At 44.0% G+C, this 5,814-nt stretch overlaps 1 pseudogene; it reads left to right on the plus strand.

The window, feature by feature from the left end:
- The first annotated feature begins 1,568 nt into the window (after positions 1-1,568).
- Positions 1,569-4,239, plus strand: LOC110229471 (annotated as a pseudogene).
- The last annotated feature ends 1,575 nt before the right edge of the window (positions 4,240-5,814 follow it).

Consider the following 5,814-nt stretch of genomic DNA (forward strand, 5'->3'; position numbering starts at 1 on the left):
AAATTAGAAATTTGTGGTGAAGCGACGACGACAGTAGTGCAAAACTGAAAATCAAAGTCGCATTCATATGAAAATTAAAATTTATTGGTGAAACGACGGTGATAGTAGTGAGAAAATCACATTCATACATTATCATCTACTCGTGGACAAAAAAAATCACATACCTTTTCAAATAGTTCGCAAACAAAAGCTTTTATGATCCTGTTGTGGTATATCTTTCGGGATAAGATAATATATAGTCAACATAGATTCGGTAATAGTTTATTGTTCAATGTATTTTCTATACATGAATAATCTTATTTGGAAAAGTTGTTTAAATGGTAAAAGTAAAATTTACTAAGAAAGATTACATATTAGGACAAATATTTGACCAACTGGACTATACCAAATATCGAAAAAAATCTCCAGCATTAAATTATTATTGGAAAGTAATTTTTACTTATAAATTAGAATACGACAAGTGACCTCGTCACGTTTAAACTGCTTCAATCCAGCTCGAAACAAACACATTTTCTTAAGGGAATGCTAGTATATGAACACCTCTTTATGGATAGTTTCGTCTACCATATGTCCTCTACTATTACTCAAAAGCTTACAACATTTTTTCAAATAATAAATTTAACCGTCTGTAATAAATTAAAACTCATTCCGAACATAGATATATATACAAACTTTTTTTTTTCTGCCATCTAATATTTATTTATATGGAAGATGTGGAAGTCGGATTCGCACACTCAAGTATTTTTATTAAGTAGGAAAGATTATTATTGAGGGACAAAAATGAATATGTAAAAAGCTTATGAATTGCTACAAAAATCGCTATAGTATTTCTTAATCGAGAGGAATCATTCCCTTTTACATGGCCATTGGCCTTTTTATTTATACATAGAAAGACTACATTTAAATGGCTAATTAAGTACAATTATTCTCTCTTAAATGTGTCCGTTTTGATCTTTGATATTAATGCTTAACGTTCGAATTTGAGTTGATTTCGATCTTCTTGGGCCTCGCCTTTTGGCCCATATGTCCTTGGACCGACTTAACTGCGACTTCGTCTCCGGACTCGTGTCGAGGTGCAGTCACTTCGGATTCTCCTTGTGGTGATAACCACTTCGACTGTTCCTTCGGCTTGCGGGTCTAATGGGCTTTATCCCTCATGGGCCGTTATCCTGATTATGTGGCAATCTTTGGTTGGTCCCGGACCTCTGGTGCGGGATCCGACACCAACAATTAGCCCCCCAAGTTCTTCGAAGTGCCATTCCAATTCGGAGGACTTTAAACGCTTTAATGACCAAAGATTGCGTTCCGAGGAATCTTCTGATTTTCCCGCCAAGATCCCGTCAGTCCTTTAATTTCGGCGCTATCCATGTTTAGTCGCGTGACATCTGTCACCATCATGACCATATCTCAATTATTTACTATTAAAGCGGGAAACCTTTCCACTTCCCCCACGATTCCCAAGGCGGTTTCACCATTATCACTTAGCTTTCGTGAGGTAACTTCTTTCATCATCATTTTTTTACTCTTACGCTTTAATCAAAACTTCTCTCTTCTCTTTCTTCGCCGATTTTCTCTTTGCCGGATTTTAAATTTCTCAACTTCTCCGATGACTTCTGATTCCGAAAGACCCGAATCTCCATCCTTTGAAGGAGGCTCTAGTAATGACGAATGCACTCGTCCTAACGACATCGCTGGTCCGCACTACAGATCCACCTGTACCCTTCAATCCCTAGAGCCATTAAAGGGGCTTTGCCAGATTCCCCCTGGAATCATAGCAGAAGCGCAGATAGCCGACCCTACGGAGTCCCCGGAAAACCACCGCGACGGCTACTTTTGTGTTTATGAAATCTACTTCAAAGGCTGCAGATTGACCTTCCCCCTTCCCGAAGCCCTAGTTCGATACCTGGCGGCTCTTGAGATTGCTTTACCTCAGCTAACCCCCAATCTCCTCCGAACCATCCTCGGGATCATAACCGTTGCGGCGGAAGCGGACTACATTATTGGGGTCCCCGAGCTGAACGAACTTCTAAGCGTAAGAAGTTCGTCAAAGAAAACAGGGTACTTCTCGGCGTATCCAAATGCCAACAGGAACGTCATCTCGCACCTCCCGAACAAGGATGAAAACTGGCACCATCCTTGGTTCGTGATTAAGAAAACCCCTACTTCGATTGGAAATCTTTCCGATGTACTCCCATCGAAGTGGTCTGCGAAGCCTGGTAGAAACTAGGTCATTTATTCCTTTCCTGGTTGTTTTATTTTTACTGACCAAACTCGTTGTTTCACTTCGCAGCTTTTATCGCTTCGACTCTTCCGACTGAAGAATTCGTCAAGTTCTTCAAAACAATCCTTGAAGGGGAAACCCTTTGGAATTCTTTCACCCTCGATCGGTTCGTAGAAGCCAATCGAAAACTCAGGATGAGTCCCCCCAATCAACTTCATCGTCTTCCGCCTCCTCCCTCAACTCAGGGAATGTCATCTCGGGCCCTTACTGCCCAGCGTAAGAAGCTCTCCAAGCCGATAGCAGAGGCTTGCGATGAGAACAAGGCGTTCCTTGCGGCCGCCATTGATAAAAAAGACTATAGCAGGACCCTGCTGGTTGATGACAACATCACCGAGGGGGCCAGATCCGTTGCTGCTTTCAGATCAACACCTCGTCGCGAACGTCATGACGAACGTTCTCCTCGGAGGGACCGATCTCCTCGTCGTGATTCTCCTCGTCCTCTCCGAGATGATTTTAGCAATGAACCACTTAAGAACTTGGTTCGCAGGAAGAGAGACAAGTCATCTCGTAGTGATTCTTCTCCGCGAAGGGAGAAGTCAAGGGCCCGGACTGACCGTTCACCTCGATCGTCCCCTCCTACTGAACCAATGGGTCCTCCTCGACCTGTTGATATGTCTTCCTCTTCCCAGCCTGATGGCGAGAAGACTGCCCAGAACGCATCTCCTAAAAAGGGAGATTCTGAGTCTCGAGATGCTTCTTCGAAGTTAAAGCCTGCTCTTGTCCCCCAAGTCAAATCGCTTTCAGGTTTGGTGACTTATATTCAAAAGTTTTTATCTCTGCTCAGATTCCAATTTTTACAACTCTTCTTCCTTCACAGCTATGGAGAAAGAAGGCAACGTTTTCCGATGCTTCAAGACCCGATCGGGTGCGATCTTGCCAGATTTCGACAAGTGGCGCCCTGCGATTCGTGAACGCTACTTGCTTCACGCTCATCATTCATCTCGGGTTAGTTCCGCTTTATTTTTCTGATTGTGCTGCCATTCTTCGAACTGACTCGCCATCCCTGTTTTATGCATAATGCCAGGCTAACGGCGAGCTTAATGACATGATTGAACACTACGAGGGGCTGGTCATTGGTCGGGAAAAGGAGATTGACACGTGGAAGAAAAAAATTTCTGCTCTTGAGGCCGACCTTCACTCCTCTTCCAGCTCTAGGCAAGAACTGGAAGACTGAGTCGACAATCTCACATCCGAACTCGCAAAAGTGAAAGGCGAGTTGCAAGACCAGTATGACCGGAATAATCAACTTTAGGATGAATTTACCGGCGTTCAAGGTAGACTCTGTGAATCCGAATCGACCGCCTACACCTTGCATAACCAACTTGCCGAACTTGATGCGAAGTACAAGGCGATAACCAAGCTGCGAGACTCCGAGTTGGCAAGGTCGGCTTCGAAGGCCAGAAAAGAGGTCAAGGGACGTGGAATGGAGTTGATTCAAGGGGCCATCCGCTTCATTCAAACTGAGAAAGCTAGGTCAGATTTGGAATCAGACATCAAGGAGCACGAGAGCAACCTGATTCTGTTGGATCAAATCCATGATACAGATTTCTCCGAGGTGCGAGAGAGGACCGAACTGTCGGCTAATCTATCTGAAAAGCGGAGTCGCTTGGCAGCTCTTCCTACTTCGACCTTCAACCCTCACCACTTCGAGGAATTCTTCACAGAATCACCTCCCATAAGTGAATCAGGTCTAGAGTGGGCAAGTAACTTTTGGCTCCTGACACTTACTACCTTTTTCTTTGCCTTATATTTTTAATTGACTGGAACTGTCCTTCCTAGGCTCAAGTGGGACGAAAAATGTCGTCCCACCCGAAGTTCCTGCAGCACCGGAGGTCACCCCGGAGGATGGTTGTACTGTGGAGAGCGGACCAGGAGCTTCATCTGATCAAGCACCAGTCAAGGAAGCGAATGAAACTTCGACAGCCGAGCTGGAGTCCGAGGTGGCTGTCAATCCATAGTGGCTGTGTCCACTTTAAACTGGGGATTGTCCCATTTAGTTTAAAACTTAATTTCGAACTTGTTTTTGCCCAAGGAGGCTTTATCATTACCTTTTTTTTTAAACGAGATATTTGCCTGAGGAGGCCTTTAAACCTTTCTAGGTTATAATCCCAAGAGAGTTTGGTTAAAACTATGTGCGGGTTTGCAAAGTCCGCTTTTAACCTTTTGTGGCCTTGTGGTTATGCTTTCGAGATTTTTAGGCTGATCATACCTTTCTCTTTAGAATGCGAAAACTGAGCTCGGCTTAACGCGAGTTCCCCACCTCGGGTTTAGTCAACTCGGTAAATTCGTTGGGCTTGGGCCTTAGAAACTCTTTATAGTTAATGATGATTTTTTTTTTTAATAAAAGAATGCGACGGTTGCTCTTTCCTTTCCCAACCCTTGAAAATAGGAAAAGCGATACGTCTTTAAGGCAATAACTGCCTTTTCTCGATTTCCAAAAATGGTTTAAACCATTAGAGCACGCCACCATTATTGAATTTCATCCCAAGACAAACCCTAACCCTATTATAAATAGGAGCTTTTTCGCCTTTGATCTTTCCTCAAGAAACTTCACAATTCATTCGATAAGCACCACATTAATGGAAAACGAAAACGTAGCCCCCGTTGATCCCGGCAGCCCACTCTTCTTGTCCGGCGATGGCTTTGAACCGGCCGGCGTTATTTTCCCTCACGTCGTCTTTCACTTTCCTTCAAAGGAGAAGAAAGAGGCTTGCGACTTTATTGACAAGGTTAATATCTGTCGTCTTTGATTAAAAACTTTTTGTTTCATTTTATTCATTCATCTTTATGCTAGGTCGCCGACAAACACCGCCGCTTGTGTGAGGAGAGGCAGCGGCTAGGTCTCAAAAGGCAAACACTCGAGGCTCGCATCGCTCGGGTGGAGAGGAAGATAAGGGCTCTGGAAAGTGATCCCCTTCCATGGGAATGGCGGAACTTTGATTCTGTTGCTGAGATCCCGAAGATGCTCCGGATGTATCTCCGTGCTAAAGGAGTTCCGGGTCCCGTGAATGCCCCGGTCTGTACCGTTCCATCTGATAGCGAAGAAGAAGACAAGGAGGAGGCTAGCGCCAGTCGGAAACGCGTTCGGGATCGTCCCGAAGTGGATGCCAATAACCAGGCGTCCACTTCGAAAATTAAACCGGCGATGAAGGAGCCTGTTCCTGAGCCTCTTCCTTAAATGTTCCCTAACTCTGCTCCTATTTTGAACTCGTAATGGGCTTCGTCCCTTTTTTATTTATAGAAACATTTGCAATTTTCCTTATTCTTCAAAATATTCTCGGAGATACGTCTTTTAATGCATGATCGTTTTAAGAGCATAAATCTCTCCGCGAATCGCTTTATTCCTAGGATAGAATCTGCAGCTTACTAGGGATATGACGTTCCTCTAAATTATAGTCTCAATTTCCCTTTACTCCTCACCACTCTTTTTCATTTTAGCAGGTATGGAGTTCAACCTTCGATGTTCAGCATCTATGCCCGATTTCTCCAGGATCGGAATGATAAACAAAGATGTTCCAAATGAGCCAAACAGG

Source organism: Arabidopsis lyrata (assembly GCF_000004255.2).
Source record: "Arabidopsis lyrata subsp. lyrata unplaced genomic scaffold ARALYscaffold_4, whole genome shotgun sequence".
Taxonomy (NCBI): domain Eukaryota; kingdom Viridiplantae; phylum Streptophyta; class Magnoliopsida; order Brassicales; family Brassicaceae; genus Arabidopsis; species Arabidopsis lyrata.